Here is a 19,130-nt window from a genome sequence, read left to right on the forward strand (position 1 = left end):
ATTGGAGAAGGCTTAAAATGGACACCAGAATTCTAAAACAAATTATATTGGAGTAGTTTAAGTGATAGAGGACCTTAAAAGGGCAGTAGCAATAAGAAGGAAAGAATGAAAAAATAAAAAAAAATTTAAAAAGTAAAAAAATACAAGATGACACTACATTATGGTTCAACTGAACAATATAATACTTACAGAATTCCTCTGATAGTTTCAACAATATTTTCCATGGTATTTTTCCAGGGAAACTTACTATTAATAGTCCTTGCCACCAGAAGTCACAACACTTCTACTACTAAAGGCAAATAACCATGGAAAGTTCCTAATGAAAAGAAGGTGGTCAAATAGTCTTAGAGCTGAAATGACCCTAAAGATCTAGTTTAACCTTAAAGAGTCTAATACATCTATGTTTTATATTGTATTTAATAAAACCAAGGCACAGAAACTTAACATGAACCAGTATTAGAAATACACGACTGCAGTTTTCTTCTCCAGTACTTCTTTTTCTTTAAATAGTTAATAGCTGATATGTTTTATTTTATGCAATTAATGCATTTCAGAACATAGACATATAGATAGTTAACTAATAACTGTATTCATTGACTGCTTGTAGAGACCAGATTATATACCAAGTCCTTTACAAATCTAGGATTGTTACATCTCCATATCAGTCCTAATATATACATATATATGTGTGTGAGTGTGTGTGTGTGTGTGTGTGTGTGTGTGTGTGTGTGTGTATTGTTCTCATTGTATAAATGTGGAACTCTGAGACAAATTTTCTGTTTCCTAAGGTCACCCTGCTCAAGTGAAAATGAGATTCATATCAAGACCTACCTGACTCAATTCATCATATCTTCAGCAAGCTTGCTAAATTTTACATATTCTTATATTGGATTCTTTTGTAAAGCAGTCATATCATTATTCAAGTATGAGTATGGTGTTAAATATAATTAAATTGAAACCAATTGTTGATATAGGTCATACCTCCAAATTCTACTTCTTGATATAAGCCAACATCATACATTTGTATGTTGCTTCCTTCCTTTTTCTTCAAGGCCTTTAGTTCTTTGACCCAAGCATACATATTTAGAGTGGAGATGAGTTTTGAATGGCCCTCTGAAGAGATATTAAAATTCCATGATTCTCCAGTTTTTTTTTTTCATTCATTGTCTCTGTTTTTAATAACCTGAGTCAACTTCTTAGGAAAAATTAGTTGACTGCTAATGTCAGTAAAAACTAGCCACAGAATAAAAGACCTGGGAAAAAGAGAAACACTTAAGGATGCAGACATTTAAAGATAAACAAGGTAAGGGAAATTAGACAGACCAATATAATTATATTAAATGTGTCACATTAAGGCATTCCAAGACCTGTTTATCAAAAAATGTCTGCCACAACTTTGCCTAATATCTCAAAGAAGGTTTTTTGTTTTTTTTAAACTGCCTCTCACCTCAGGAAATGTAAGTATATTTATCTAGCAATATAGATAGATAATAATTATTTTATACCTTTCTTAATTTAACTCTTCAAATATAATATTAAACACCTTCTTATTTGGGATGATAGCCCTATAGTTTATCTTCTCTTACAAGACATGGAGTTTTGTCTTTTTCTCTCTCTCTTATTTTTGAGCTTGTTTGTCCAAGTGGAGAGACCAGGCTGGGAGATATAGCTGTAATAGGATCCCATATACACTAAGAAGAGCCATTTTATTCTTGATTTCTCTTTGTCATACCAAAAGCCCTACAACATACTAGAAAATTTTTCTTACTAATACATTATTTATGTGCCAAAATCTGGCCAATAAGTCTTTTAGGGAGGACCACGTTTATGCCTTGATAATAATACCCTACTATGTTTCACTTTTATTTTTCCACTTCTTTTTCTTTATTCCTTAATTTTACATCTATGTATGTCACAGTGAAAACAATTTGACACCAAAATTCACACTGAAGTCCTCTGCCTACCACTAACCCTCACATCTCCCAACTGCAAATTGGGCTGTAATGGTATTCACCTTCTTCACACTTCTTTCTATAACAAATAACAAGAAAGGGTGGTGGGGGTGGGGGTGGGAGGAAGGTAGCTGTATTTTTTAAATGAAATTTTCCACATATTCATAACAAGAATCTTCATGTTGTCAAGTCAAGACTACTCCCATAGAGAATTCTTTAATTATCGTTAGAACTAAGAAACTCCAATTTGCAGTTTCCTCTCCAACTCTACTCCTGTTTAAAGTAATTTTATTGACATACAGAACATAATTACGATCATTTACATCCCAAATTTCTACTAGCTCTTACCTCTCCCCCTAATTTTTAACAATATACTCAGTTGCCTTATTACCATTTCTGTTTTTAAGTATCTCTTAGGCATAAAAACTAATCCAAATTTTCCCCTTAGCTGTATAATTCTGGTGAGTTCTCTAATCTCTCTGAGACTTGTTTGTTTGCTTATTGGTTTTTATTACAAATTGGAAAGGATGCTATGTATATTAAAAGATTGGTGTTGATATTAAATGAGTTCTAATTATAAAATATCTAGTACTGCATAGATATTGAGTTACTTAATTTTTTCTCTTTATTCTTTCTCTCATTGTTTCCATTCATTCCCAGACCATTCTATTTCCCTTGATCCTACCATATGAAGCTATCTTATTTCCTGGTTTTCCTACTCCCTCATCACAAGGAGCTGTACAATCACCTCAGTGTCTGAGGTAATAATGATGCCACTTGTCATTTCTACTTTTTCACCCACCAAACCCTACTAGGAGCTTTGTGCAAGACAAGCAAACAAAACAAGAATAGATAACAATTTTTTTTAGAGCTTTTTTTTTTTTCTGTAATAGTCATCATTGTTTTTGTATTCTTTTGAATATGAATACATTTTGCTGTATATATAACACTGAAGGTTATAACTATGCTTGAAATTTCAGCACTTTTCAGTTATAGCTGAACAAAACTGCAGAACATTAGTCTCTACTTGAGAAAAATGCGTGTTAATTACTGTATATACCTAATCTACATATTTCAATACATCACTTGGTTAATTCATGACTGAGCTTTTCTACATCACTCTGAGAAATTGAGAATTGACTATTTTTAAATAAATATCAAAACTATATTTGAATAAAATAAAATTATTTATCCTAAACATAAAAACATCCTTGCCAAATATGCAGATAATAAGCCCTAATGATAAACTCTAGCTTATAACACAGAAGCTTAAAATTCTTTTAGGGTTACTTCTCAAAAACACTGCTGTCTCACTATAAAGTGAGGAAAGTTTTACCAAAGAAATTCTAGACAAATGAAAAAATGTTGTTTGCAGCTCTGCTTGCCAAGTGAAGAAAAGATAATGCCCAGGATATGCATAACCAACCTCGTTGAATAAAGAATAGATTTCAAATATGTTTCCAAAAACATTCATTACAAAACAATCGGGTTTACCTTTTTGAATTGTTAGTTACTAAGTCATATAAAGAGTTCATATTCTGAAGATTTTTCATCTTGCTCTGAGCAAAATACTGTGTGTCAGTTCACATTTGACACACTAAAATACTTTTTAAAATATTCTGAATTGGCCTTTTAAAAACAATTCAGGCATTCAACTTTATGTATCCACCTCTATTTCTACTTAAATATGAACATGTGGAAAAGAAGTTCACCAGGGGATAGATAATATGCAGCAATTTGAAGCAAGGAAACATGAGTTGACATCTTGTCTGGTTGACAGAAAACCAAATAATAGACAGCTCACAATAGCAAAAACTGATGCTAGAACTGTTTCAGAGGATTATGTCCTGAAAGCATAAGCAACTCTTTGAATCAATTTCTGAGCCCAGATGCAGCAACTTCTAAGCTTGTGCTTCACATCCAAAAGACTAGAGGAAAAGATAATCATTTTTATACACTTTCATGAGCCATAATCTCCATAATAGACTGGACTCTAAGAGATAAAATATCTTCTAGTCTTGCTTTAAGCATTCTGAGCTTGTGCTGTCTTTGCCCAGTTTGCTTTACCAAGAGTGGGATATCAGCAATGCTCTTTCCCGAGAAGTCAGTATGTATTTATTTCCTAGCATGGCTGAATGCTTTGTCTTAAATACCCTTGTAAAGCAATGTAACTAGAGAATGGCATAGGGATCTCATAAGTGTGTGCATATATTCTAACTGTACAGAAATGTAAATTCATAGGTTATTTGAATATCATAGTATTAATTCATTTATCACATAGATACTAATAAGGAGAAAATATATACTGGGTCCTGGGTCTTCAAGGTAAATGAGTCTCACTTTCTTTTTCTAAAGAGAATCTTATATTTAAAGATGGCTCTGCACATTCCTTGTTAGGGGGTTTAATACTTAGAAAACATATCTTTATCATCCCGCAGTAATCTTCACAATTTGCACAAATCTTCCTCCCCATTATTTTTATCTTTTCTAATATTAGCCTTTTGAGGAAACAATAAAAAAAAAATTATTTCTTCTACTTGAAACCCGTTCAAGAATTTGAAAATTGTTATCAGGTCATGACTACACATTAATTTTTTTTTTTTAATTTTGAATGTCCCCAATTTTGCAGTAATCATTTCAGTTTTGAAATGTTTCTCAGACCCCTCACCATCCTGATTGCACCTCTAGATTCTTTGATCGGTGTCCTTTCAGAGGATTATTCAAAATAAAAGTAGTTTTTCACATGTGTTCCAGTCCAACAGTATCGTGAACGTGGTTTCTGAAATTACATTTCTTTTAAGGTAACCTAATAGAACATTAGCTTTTAAATGGTTTTGTGATATTTGAACTCACACTGTGCCTTTGACTAATGAAAATTCTTGCAAACAGGAATATGACTAAATCTCTTTTTGAGGACATTAGCAAACTAATAGCAAAGGCATTTCTGGTGCTTGTCTCTCCACAAATCAGGAATCTAAACAACTATCTGTATATTAAAATACCTTCATAAGAGCTAAGGACTTCAGGTGAGGGATTACAGCACCTGAAATGAGGCCCAGAGGGGGGAAAAAATAGATGCATTAAGTAGGATAAGAAAGATAGAATCATATTATCCCCATAACTCCTCCCCCAAGCTCAGAAAGCCCAATGTGGAGAGAGACATACTCACTGTGGGAGAAGAGCTGGCCTACCCAGCACCAAGCCGATTCCTATGGACCTAGGTGGCTCCTTGTCAGCTCCAAGAAATACATATCCCCTCACTTCAATGTCTGCTGGCTCCAGCAGCCCCAGGCAACTTTCATGACATCAGGCTCCTAACAGGCTTCTGTCAACCCAAGAGGCCTTCTCATCCCAGCACTGGCTGTGGTTCCCATAACCTGAGGTGACTCCATAGTCTCAGGCTCTCAGAAGACTCCAACGATCCAAAGATCCAAGAAGGACCCACAGACCCAGGCTATCAGTCAGGCCTAGTATCAGGTTGAATACTGCATACCTAGACTTTCGATATACCCCAGCACCAGATTGGCTCATACAACCCAGGACCATATCTCACCCCAGTGCCAAGCCAACCACAGAAAACTGGACTCCGGGCCCACAGACCCAGGTTTCTAAGTCACCCCGGTACCAGATCATCTCCTATGGTGCCAGCCTTAAGACTGGTTCCAAAGGACCCAGGATCTTGGCACACCCTAGCATTAGAATAGTCCCCAAAGACCTAATCTCCAGGATGGCTCTGAAGACCCTATGTTATATGTTGACTCACTGTCTCTGGTTTCAGGTTCATCCTAACACCAGGCTGAATCACCTGGCCATTGCCTCTAGGCAAATTACCAAGAAACTCGGCTCCCAATCTGTCCCAGGCCTGCTCCAGCTCATGCAGAACAAAATATTATTTAAAAAGTCTTCAGTGTCTGTTTAGTCCCTGTAGACACAAGATTTAGATCCATATACATAGATTCGGGTCCAGGTCCATCACCATAGACTGAATCAACAGGCTCACCCCAGTGAGCATACGCTTCAGGCCAACCCTGAAGACCCAGGCACCAGGCTGGTCCTCATGTACCCAAGAAGCCAATGTGCCCACTTGTTGATTCAGGCACCAGACCTGCTCACTCAAGAATTCTAGCCGCATGCCCACTAGTAGACACCACAGGACATCTCACTCAGAATCTTTGGGTGGGCTGCCTGGTGAAGAGCTTTGCCTGCTGAAGCTAGTCTGTAAAGACTGTAAGTGATGCCTACTTCCTTAAATGTGCAGACACCAACAAAAGGCCACAAGAATAATGAATAATCAAGGAAACATGACAACGTTAAAGGAAATTATTAAAGCTCCAATAATTAAACTTATAGAAATGGAGATTAAGAAACTCTCTGACAAATAACTCAGAATAATTTTCTTACAGAAATTCAGTGAAATGCAAGAAACCAGACAGACAATTAAATATTAGGAAAATAATGCATGAACAAAGTAAGAAGTTCAATGAAAAAAAAAATAAACCATTAAAAAAAGCAAACAATTCTAGAGTTGAAGAATACAAAAACTGAAAAACTCAATAGAGAGCTTTAACAGCAGACTCAACCAAGCAGGAGTTAGATTAGTGAACAATAACAGGTCATTCGAAGTCATACATTTTGGGGAAAAGAAAAAATATAAAAAGAAAGTGTGAAGAAAGTCTATTTGAATTATGTGATATTATAAAAAGAAAAATAAAAAATAAAACTATGCATTATTGGAGTCCCAAAGAAGAAGAGAAAAAGAAAGGGTCAGAAAGATTATTTAAGGAAATGATGCCTGAGATCTCCCCAAATCTGGAGATTTATACATCCAAAATCATTAAGCTAATAGATCACTCCAACTTTCAACCAAAATCAATCTTCTCCAAGACACATTATAATAAAACAGTTTGAAATCAAATATAAAGAAAGAATTTTAAAAGCAGCAAGGAGGGAAAGAAAAAAAAACACTTTTAAAAAAACTCTATATAACTAACAGCAGTTTTCTTAGATGAAACCCGACAAAGCAGGATAGACTAGGACAATATATTCAAAGTGTTGGAAAAAAAAAACAAAAACTACCAGCCAAGAATTCTATACCCACAAAGTTATCTTTCAGAAATGAGAGATAAAGACTTTCCCAAACAAACAAACGCTGATGAATGTTAAACACCACTAGACCTGCCTTGCAAGAAATGCTGTAAGTTCTTCAAGCTGAAATCAAAGGACACTAATTAGTAACATGAAACTTTATGAAATATAGAACATACTAATAAAATATAGTAGATACTGAATTAGCATATAACCTAATTCAGAACACTCTAATATGCAATGTGGTTGTATATTGATCACTTAATTCTAGGTTACAGGTTTAAAGGATAAAATTATTAAAAATACTGCAGCCAAAATAATACACGGTATAAAAAGAGGTAAATTGTGGCATTAAAAACAGAAAATATAAGAGAGAGAGTGAAGGGTAGAGTTTTAAGGACACACATAGGCTCAAAGCAAAGAGATAGAAAAAGATCTCATTTAAATAACAACCGTAAGAGAGCAAAGGTAGCTATACTTATATTAGACAAAATAGGCTTTAAGTCAAAATGGTAACAAGAAACAAAGGTCATTATATAATGACAAAGGGGTCAAACAAGAGGATATAACAATTATAAATACATATATACACTCAACATTGGATGACCTAAATATATTAACCAAATACTAACATATATGAAAGGACAAGTAGACAAAAATACAATAATGGGCAAGGATATCAATACCCTACTTTCAACAATGGACAAAAAGCCAACCAAGAAAACATTGTTCATCGACTCTACCTTAGATTATGTGAACCTAAAAGATATGTATATAGAACAGTCTATGATAAAGCAGAAGAAAATATATACTTCTAAAGCACACACAGAACATTTTAATATGTTAAATTTACAAAACCAGCCTTAGAAAATGCAATAAGATTTAAATCATACTGAGCATCTTTTCTGAACACAATAGTATAAAACTAGAAACTAAGAACAGGAGGAAACAAAAATTCACAAATGTGTAGAAATCAAACAACACACTACTAAACAACCAATGTGTCAAAGAAAAATATCAAAATGTAAATTTAAAATATCTTGAAACAAATAAAAATGGAAATACAGCATACCAAAACTTAAGGGAGCCTACAAAAGCAATTTTAAGAGAAATATACATACTGATGATCCCTACATTAAGAAAAAAGAAAGATCTCAAATAAACAACCTAACTTTACAGCCAAACAACTAAATAAAAGTACAAACCAAGCCCATAGGTAGCAGAGCAGGGAAATAACAAAGATCACTGTAGAAATAAATGAAACAGAGACCAGAAAAATCAATAGACAAGATCAATAAAACTAAGAGATACTTTTCTGGGGAAAAAAAAAATTAACAAAATTGACAAACTTTTAACAGGTCTAAGAAAAAAAAATTAAGACTTAAGGTCTTAGCCGTCAAAATGACGGAGTAGGTAAAATGTTCTCTTTGCCTCCTCTCACAACCTCATCAAAATTACAACTAAACTATAAAACAGTCATCATTGAGAGTCACCTGAAGTCTAGCTGAACAGAAGTCCTACAACTGGTGGCATACAAAAAGGCCACCTCAAGACTGATAGGGGAGTCAGAGATGTGGAACAGGCTGATTTCATACCTGCATGTGATGGTTGAGAATCTGGAGATATATCTCAGCTGCAGCGGATCCCCAGAGGAGCAAAGTCCCAGCTCCACACCAAAGCCAGATGGCTTCACCAGTGAATTCTACCAAACATTCAAAAAAGATTTAATACCCATTCTCCTCAAACTCTTCCAAAAAATCAAAAAGAAAGCAATACTTCCCAAATCATTTTGTGAAGTGAATATTACTCTATAACACACAAAAAAAGAATGTGATACACCACACAAACAAATTAAAAAATAAGAATTATATGATCATATCAATAGATGCAGAAAAAGCCTTTGACAAGATACAGCATCCTTTTGTGATCAAAAACACTTAACAAAATCGGTATGGAAGAAAAGTACCTTAACATAATAAAGGCGTCTATGACAAACCCTCAACCAACATTATACTTAATGTTGAAAAACTAGAAACCTTACCTCTGAGATCAGGAACAAAGCAAAGCTGTCCACTATCACCACTGTTATTCAGTATAACTTTGGAGGTACTAGCGAGTGCAATCAGGCAAGAGAAAGATATAAAAGGCATCCAAATAGGAAACAAAGAAGTCAAACTGTCACTATTTACAGATGGTATGATTCTCTATTTAGCAAGCCATAAAGACTCCACAAGAACACTATTAGAGACAATAAGCAAATTCAGTAGTTTCTGGATGCAAAATCAACGTTCAAAAATGTATAACATTCCCATACTCTAATAATAAAGTGTCAGAAAAAGAAGTAGAAAAAAAAATTCCTGTTGCAATTGCAACAAAAGAATAAAATACCTAGGAATAAATTTAACAAAACATGTAAAGGACCTACATAATGAAAACTACAAGAGGCTATTAAAAGAAATCAAAGAAGATACAAAGAAATGGAAAGAGATTTCGTGTTCTTGGATTGGAAGAATCAACACGGTAAAAATGACCTCTTTACCTAAAGCATTATACAGATTTAATGCAATTCCCATCAAAATCCCATTGGTAGTTTTTAAAGAAATAGAACAAAAAAATCATCAGATTTATATGGAAGCACAAAAGATCTCTCATTGCCAAAGCCATCCTGAGAAAAAAGAATGAGGCTGGAAACATCACTCTGCCCAACTTCAAATTATACTACAAAGTGATAGTAACAAAAATGACGTGGTCTTGGCAAGAAAACAGACACACAGACCAGTGGAACAGAATCGAGAGTCCAGAAGTAAACCCATATTTATATGGGCAAATAATTTTTGTATATCCAAAATATACAAAAAACTCATACAACTCAACAACAAAAGCCAAATGATCCAATCAAAAAATGGGCAGAGGTCCTGAACAGACAGTTCTCCCTAAAGCACATACAAATGGCTAACAACTATATGAAAAGATGCTCAACATCACTAGCTATTAGAGAATTGCAAATCAAAACCACAATTAAATACCATCTTATCTGTTAGAATAGCTATATTCAACAGGACAGGTAATAACAAATGTTAGAGAGGATGCAGAGAAAAAGGAACCCTCACACACTGCTGGTGGGACTGCAAATTGGTACAGCCACTATAGAAAACAGTATTGAGGTTCCTCAAATAACTAAGAATTCATCTAGCACATGATCCAGCAATCCCACTATGGGGTACTTACCCCAAAGAATTGAAAACCCTTATTCTAAAATACATTTGCACACCAGTGTTCATAGTAACATTATTCACAATGTTCAGGATATGGAAGCAACTGAAGTGTCCTAATGATAGATAATTGGCTAAAGAAGCTGTGGTACAAATATACAATGGAATATTACTCAGCCACAAGGAGAGATGAAATACAGCCATTTGGAACATTGATGGAACTCAAGATAATCATGCTAAGAGAAATAAGCCATACAGAAAAAGTTGAAAATCACATGATATCACTTATATGTGGGATATAAACCTAAAAGCAACAAAGGAACAGGACAAACAAACAGAGACTCATGGACATGGATTATAGACTAGTGGTTACCAGAAGGTAGGGGGTGAGGGAGGAGAAGGATGGTAGATGGGGTAAAGGGGGTTAAATATAGGGGTTAGGAGGAGGACGAAGTAGGCAAAGGAGATCAAATATATGGTAGCTGAAGCAAACTGGATTTTGGGTGGTAAACACAATAGAATATATAGATGTCAAATCATAATGTATAGCTGAAAATTATATAATTGTATTAACCAATGTTACTCCAATAAACTTAACTTAAAAAAAAAAGAAACAAAAAAATCAATATTGTATGAATATATGTCAATAATATCTCAATAAAGTTTATGGGAAAAATCATGGTTCTATCCCAAAACATGAACTCATACTGGACACATAGTAGTTACTAAATAAATAGCTGTTGAATTAATAAATGAATGATTTTTTAATCCTATATTTAATGATTCTGTTTTTAAAGACCAGGATGCATGAATTGTGGTGAATTTTGTCATTAAGTTTTGATCTCTCATTCCAGATGTCAATTAATATTTAACTAGCCTCCCTAATTATACGTTATTCAGAACATTGAAAATATGTCTCGTGTACACCCATACCACCCTGAATGCTTCCGATCTCATCTGAAAATGTGTCTTCATATCTTTACCCTAGTTGGTACTAATGACATCTGAATTGCTTGATCACAAAATTTTGCCCTGGTTTACAGAGTTTAATAATTATTCAAATCTATTCTTCATTCTCTACTCTTCACACCTGTGGCAGAAGCAATAATGTTCAGAAAATATTTTATTTATCTATTTTCATATCCTGGGACTCTACAGTAGTGTGAGTTGGCCCTACCCTAAACCACTGAATCAGAAACTGTGGGAATAGGGCCCAATAATTGATCTTTTACATGCCCTCCAGGTGATTCTGTTGAAAATTAAGTTTTGAAATTCACGTGTGTATCCAGTAAATAACCAATAAAATATCTAGTCATTCTTTCACCACCATAATGAATATAAAATCCACAGTAAAATTATTTTGTTTTCTGTTCACTGCTATATTCTTAGCATATAGAAAAACCTGGTACATAGAAGGTATACAATAAATATTTGTTTAATGAACAAATAATACATCTTTGTTTAGAATAAACCATCATGACTTGAGACATTCCTCTTTCCTATATTCTCAAAAGTAGCATTGCATGAAATCAGAGATGACAATAAAAAGGAGAAAAGGAAATAAAGGCATTGTAGAGAATGCAATACTTTAAAAGATCTTTCACTTTCTTAAAATTCTTATTTTTCTCTATTAGTTGTCTTTATGCATATTGTCTTTTCTTTAATTCTATAGCAATGAATTACCTTATACTCTCTGTTTTTTCAAAATTCTAAGAAAAAAAATTAAATGATTCTTCTAGATGTTGAACTTACTTTGGTGGCCTTGAGAATGCACATTGTTAAGGTCCAACTATGGAAGTATAATTAGATACGCTCTGAAATCACTATATTTGCACTAAAGCAAATGTTTTCCATAGGCTTCTAAAAAGCTGTGCGTAAGTGTGATAGAAATACCAAAGTAGTCTTATTCCTGCGAGATAACTCTGAGAGCCAACTTTGTCTGGATGACTCCCCAACAGCCTTGTGGAACTCTTCTTAAATATCGTGGCAGTCTAGGACATTTTTACTCAAACTTCCTTTCCTCTCTCCTTCACTCAGACTTGCAGCCATGTGAGTTTAACTGATATTCTGAATCTAATTATAGATCTAAGCAAATTAGTGGCTTCTCTAAGCATTTTAAGGAAGAGGATATTGTAGGAAAATAAGTATTTTAAACAAATTTAATTGTGAGCCCCAATAGAATGGCAAGGAAAAAAATTAGGATTGATGACAAAGGGAGGCGCATAAAATAAAAATTAAGTGTACCTGATTCACCCATACTAGGCAAGAATTTTTATTCAGAGCTAGTCTTAAGAATGGAAATTTGTATGTGATATGACTTACTAAAGACTTTCCTACTGACTGTCCACCCACTGCCATAGTTCTCCAATTCCTAGCTGATGTCTAAAATTCCACAATTAATGCTTTCTCTATTGACAAAACTTTCATGCCTAATGTAATGCAGACATGCTATTTTGCTTTGAGGTCACATTTTAAAACAATTATATATAAAGTTAATATAAATATATATTTAATAATATACTAATATAACACATAATACATAATTAATATTAATTCATGTATATTATATATACATATATTAATGTTAAGTGAAAGATAACATTTTTGATAAGAGAAAATAGTGAATAGAGCAGATGAAGAAACTTGACACCTAAATAATTGATGTCTTCATTGAGAACAGGTAACACTGGCAATAGTGACTCTGAGAAAATTATGCAGAAAAGCAAGGCAAGAATACTGAAAACTTACTTGAAATTGCATACAGATTTGGAGTTACTAATAATTTATTACTATTACATAGCCAAGATACATGAAATTTTAATCAACTGTAGCTTAAACAATGTTTTTTCTCACATAATGGGAAGTTCAGAGGTTGCAGTCCAGTGTTGGCACGATGACCATCAGAAAATAAATAGGTCCTCCCACTCTTTAGTAGTTAGACTGTCTACTTTCATGCTTATGGTTTTAACTTCATAATCATAGTATGGCTATTGCATCTCCAGCATCATGTCCACATTGCAGGCAAGAAGATGGAAGGACATGGGCATACCAGCATAGTCTCTCTGTTTTTATTGAGAAAATAAAAACTGACCTGGCAAAATTCCACTTACTTCTAATTAATCAGGATTATGTCACATGGTCATTTCTAGTTAGAATGCAGCCAAGGAAGAGTATTGCATGTCCACCCTAACCACATATACGATATTGAAATTATGTCAGCTACTTTGGCCAACCCAAATACTCATTTAATAAGAGTTTTAAAATAAATTTCTTGGTAAAATAGAATAGGAAAAACAACAACTGCTATCATCTGACTCTTTCTAGTCTGCATTTTACATTTTATTCTATTTAATAGGTACCTCTGTCCAGTCATTCTTAGAACTATTGGCTGAGCCCATGAAAAAGTGTGAAAAACTACTTAATAAGACAAAGATTATTATTATGTACTGGCCTTGAAAGAGCTTGTCGTTTTACGGGGCACATAAGAAGAAAACATAAAAAAGAGAATCTTATATTTACCTCTCATATTTATGCTTAAATGTAATTGTTTCATATACACAATGTATTTCCCAAGTTCTCTATCACTAGTGTGTGATGGGTGACTTCCCTTCTTCTTACACAAATAAACAGTTTTTATTGTCTTGAGCCACTTTAAGAATATCTCTCCTCAACATAGCTGATGATATTATTTGGGAACGCTTCAGTATTTTTAATTTTTCCAGGTTTCAGAAAGCCTTCTATACAAATTTGGAGCTCTCCTTCATGTTATTAAGAATTGTGTGAGGGTTTTTTTTATATATTCAGTTACATCTGCTACATCTATGCTTGGAATACTGGGAACACAGATGTTCTTGGTTCCGAGACATTTCCAGCTTTAAATCCTCTGCAAGTAAATTTTTAGTTACATATTTATCAAAGTATGTTGCTTCCAGTTGGTCCTCATCCTTAGCACTAGATCAGCCATATTGTAGCAATTGACCTTTTAGTTCTGGTTTTCCTCTCCTCTCTTCTAGGCCATCAGGAGTAACCAAAGATGTTCTAAATTCTCCTCAAAGAAGCCCATAGCTGAGAAGGCAGCTTCAGTTCTAAAACAAAAGGATTCAATGGAGATGACAAGGGTAATTTCATGAAATGTAAAACCCAAAATATTAGAAAGACGAACATGAAATAACAAATGTTCATATTCATTATAGAATATCAAGTGGTGTAGTTGTCATTAAATTGTCAAATTATAGATAGATAATTTAATATTTTCCATATTTAAATCACCTGGAGATATTATTAAAAATATTGATTCCATGACACACCTTAGACTTTATAAAGTCAAATTTCAAGAAAGAAACTTTTGAGAAGCAATTGTTCGGCTCCTTCTTGAGTCTCTGTCAGTTTTGCCTCCACTCCAGCATCCACTGTGTCCATGAGGGTGACCCAGAAAACCTAAAGTGTCCATCTCTGGTCCCCGGGCCTTCAGCAGCAGCTCATACTCGAGTGCTCCTAGCATCCATATCAGTTCCTTAGCCTTTTCCTGGTGGGCAGCAGCTACCAGACTGGCCTAGGCATCAAAATGAATTTAGCTAGGCATTACGGCAGGACTGGAGGTATGGGGAGCATCATAGCTATCCAAGAGAACTGGAGCCTGCTGAGTCCCCTGAAGCTGGAGGTAGATACCAACATCCAAGCTGTGTGCACCCAGGATAAGGAGCAGATCAAGACCTTTGACAACAAGTTTGCCTCCTTCATCCAGGTGTGGAGCCTAGAGCAGCAGAACAAGATTCTGGAGACCAAGTGGAACTTCCTACAACAGCAGGAGGACCACTCACAACAATATAGACACATGTTTGAGAGCTACATTAACAACTTCCAGCAGCAGTTGGACATGCCTGCCCAAGAGAAACTGAGGCTAGAGGCTGAGTTTGGCAGCATGCAGGAGCTGGTGGAGGACTTGAAGAATAAGTATGAAGATGACATCAACAAGCACATGGAGATGGAGAATGAATTTGTCCTCATCAAGAAGGATATAGATGAAGCTCACATGAACAAGGCAGAACTGAAGTCTGGCCTGGAAGGGCTGATTAATGAAACCAACTTCTCTAGGCAGCTGTATGAAGAGGAGCTATATTAGCTGCAGGCCCAGATCTCCAACACATCTTTGGTGCTTTTCATTGACACCACTCCCTGAACAGCATCATCGCTGATGTCGAGGCATAATACGAGGAGATTGCCAACTGCAACTGGGCCAAGACTGAGACCATGTACCAGATCAAGTATGAGTTACTGCAGACGTTGGCTGGGAAGCACAGGGTTTACCTACATCACTCCAAGATAGAGGTTTCTGAGATGAATCGGAATACCAGTCAACTCCAGGCTGAGACTGAGGCCCTCAAAGGCCAGGGGCCTTCCCTGGAGGCAGCCATCACTAATGCTGAGCATCATGGGGAGCTGACCCTCAAGGATGCTCAAGCCAAGGTGGCTGAGCTGGAGGATGCTCTGAAAAGGCCAAGCAGGACATGGCCTTGCAGCTGTGCAAATACCAGGAGCTCATGAACATCAAGCTGGTCCTGATCCTGGTAGATGGAGACTGCCACCTATCACAAACTGATTGAGGGTGAGGAGAACTAGCTGGAGTCTGGGATGCAAAACATGAATATCCATACCAAGACCACCAGCAGCTACTTAGATGGGCTGAGTCCTATCTGGCCTCAACTATACTCTGAGCTTCCAGTCCCTCTTCAGCTCTGGTGGGGGCTCCGGCTCCTTCGGCTGCACCAGCACCAGCTCCTCCAAGACCATGTCTGTGAAGAAGATTGAGACTTTCAATGGGAAGCTGGTGTCTGACATCCTGCCCAAGTAAACAGCTGTAGCAATCCTTCCTAGCCTCTGAGCCTGTTGGAAAGGAGCTGTGCAGGGGACCATCAGGCATAGGAGACCCATCTGAGGCTCAGCCTCAGTTCTCAGCCCAACCCTGGGGAAAGAGTTTACTGCCCAGAGAATCACCTCTTATCCATTCCCCAACTAAAAGCCAAGTCAAGTGTTTTCTCCAAAATGAAGTCTTAGCTGGCTGTGTCAGAAGAAAAGAAGGAAGAAGAAGAAGAAGAAGAAGAAGAAGAAGAAGAAGAAGAGAGGAGAGGGAGGAGTAGGCTAGGAGGAGAGTGCGTGGAGAGGAGGCTATGCTTGTTCTTCGTCTTCCGTCCTCCTCCTCCTCCGCTCCTCCTCACTCCTCCTCCTCCTCCTCCTCCTCCTCCTCCCCTCCCCTCCCTCCTCCCTCCTCCTCCTCCTCCTTCTCTTCCTCTCTTCGTTCTTCTCTTCTTCCCCTCCCGCTTCCCCCTTTTTCCTTTGGAGAAACACGGAGGTATTTGAATGTTTATTCGCAGCATAGAAAAGACCAAAATAAAACTCAAATTTTTACTCTTAAAAATAGAGTTACGATGATGATCTCATAATGTACAGAGAAAGTACAGTAAATAGAGTTACGATGATGATCTCATACAGAGAAAGTACAGATAATGTAAACAAAGGAGAATAGCTACTGTATGTTGAGAGTTTCTCCCCTGGAGATAAATCTTAAGACATTTCTTTTTAATTTTTTTTTTCACAGCATATCAAATGAAAGATTGATTGGAAGTACAATAGAGAAGCAAAAGAATTCTTCATAAGGAGTTTCTCAAGAGGAAAAAAAAACCCAAGGGAAAGAATCAAAATGTCCTTACACCTGAGTGAGCAAACCCTGCTGATCAATCGGCTTGTACCCAAGAAGACTAAAACTTCCCACCACGGGATGCCGCCCTGCAAGGGCAGGTGCACGGGGCCAAACACAATGGGTGGGGTTTCTATGAAAGCACCAGAGGTGGGATACCTGGGGAGTCAAACTCAGAGGAGGAAAATCTGCTCCTTTAATCCTTTTCAAAATACTTTTCAGTTGAAAGAAAACCAAAATCACAATAATCTTATCCTCCTCTTTCAGTCAAAATTAATAATATTATTTATTATGGCCAATGTGAGAACATCAGTCAGCCCCTTAAATTATTTAAGTGAAACTATTCCACTTGATTTGACACTAATGCTCAAATTGTTTTTAAAGAAATAATAGCTATTGGTGGGATTTTAAATGCAGAGTTAGAAAGTCTCTGCTGGTACCCTGCTTTCTATTAAACAGAGTGAGAGAAGCCTGCTGTCCCCATTATAAATGTAACTCACCATGAGGGGCAGAGCCAGTAATATCAGCTCTATTCCCTGTGGAAATCTGTAGAAAGAAAAAAAAATCAAATATCTTTTATATGACTTTGGTTGATAGATGTATACAGATCTTTCTGGACAGATATAGATTATAGATGATTGATAGATGACAGAGAGATTGATAGATAAATAAATAATACATTTTAGTTGTTAGTTTGACATTTGACAGCCCCTGGTAAACTATGCCTCTTACTTTAAACTCTCCAAATCTACTCTCAGCATCTCACAATGAACAATAATTGTTTATTGATCTAAGTGTTAACGATGTATCGATACAGTCTAGAAATAAAACCCAAAGGCAATAACTTCTCAGGACAGTAGTTTTAAGATATTTTTCCATTATTCATAATGGAAAGTTTAAATATATATACATTTAAAAGCTCATATATATATTTTTTTATAAACTAGTATTTAAGAACATGGTAAAACTGCACAGGTGTTGTTAACAAGTTACTAACCCCTTCGTGATTACTTTTTTAAACAGAATAAATATACCTGTTTAAAATTTTTTAGGCAACAGATATGAAACCACCATGAAAATGCAAAGTGCACATATTATTTCATGTGATAAAAGAGGTAAATAGTAGCACCTGGAACAATTTTCTATCTATAGTAGATATTCAATAAATGTTTTCTGTATATGAGAGAAGAGGATAATAAGGACTAGTTCAGTTTTCTTGTATCTTCACCAGAGAATATAACTATCAAATACATTACAAGCAAAAAGCCAAATAATGTCACATGTGCACACTGTGAAAAGGCTTAAAAAGAAATATATATATATATATGTATACATATATATTTAGATATATAACTAGATATATAGAGATAGATATAGATGATTAGATATAGATATAGATATAGATATAGATATAGATATAGATATAGATATAAATATAGATATGGATATGGATGTAGATGTAGGTGTAAGTATAGATATAGATGATATAGATATCTCTCTAGGTATGTTGATTGTTTTGTTTGCTATATATGTAGCAATATGTAGAGGTCTGTGTTTTAGTAAACGTGGCATTTTCAACATACTTTCTCGTACTGCTAATTCTGGTATCAGAACACCCATCTTCCTTTGCTGAGCTGCCCTTTCCCCATCCAATATAGTCACAGGTTTGCACCACCATCTATCAGCAGAGATTAATACTTAACCCAGGCTCCCAACCCCCCATCCACAATGAGTAAGCCCAGAGGTAGCCAGGGAATCCTTTTAGGGCCAATTAGAGTACTTTCCCCACAAGACACTATGAACACTGAGAGAAATGATCTCTTTTCTTTTTGGACTGGGACTGCTAGTTGCCACCTTTCCCATAATGTAAAGAGAGGTAATATTTGGCAGGAGAGAATAAGGGCCACACACAGAAAGATGCAGAGGCAAACAAGGAGAGAAAAAAAGAGTAAGGGTGAAGGGGGAGAGCAAGAGATAATTAACAAACTGCTGGGGTTCCCGAATCCAGTCATCTTGAAAGACTTTCTGCTTTAAGTCAATTTGAGTTTAGATTTTTTTTTTTACTTGCAAGTGAAGAAGTTTTGACTAGTACACACACAGAGATCTTTATACAAATCTATCTGGATGAATATTAGAAATGTAAGTTTTTATCTTCTTGAAATAGAAATTTTTCATAGACCATTTCTT

At 35.6% G+C, this 19,130-nt stretch overlaps 1 pseudogene; it reads left to right on the top strand.

Annotated features, from left to right (window-relative positions):
• The first annotated feature begins 6,082 nt into the window (after nt 1-6,082).
• Nucleotides 6,083-16,100, top strand: LOC107510418 (annotated as a pseudogene).
• The last annotated feature ends 3,030 nt before the right edge of the window (nt 16,101-19,130 follow it).

The sequence above is a fragment of the Rousettus aegyptiacus genome, unplaced genomic scaffold, assembly GCF_014176215.1.
Source record: "Rousettus aegyptiacus isolate mRouAeg1 unplaced genomic scaffold, mRouAeg1.p scaffold_m13_p_4, whole genome shotgun sequence".
NCBI classification, from domain to species: domain Eukaryota; kingdom Metazoa; phylum Chordata; class Mammalia; order Chiroptera; family Pteropodidae; genus Rousettus; species Rousettus aegyptiacus.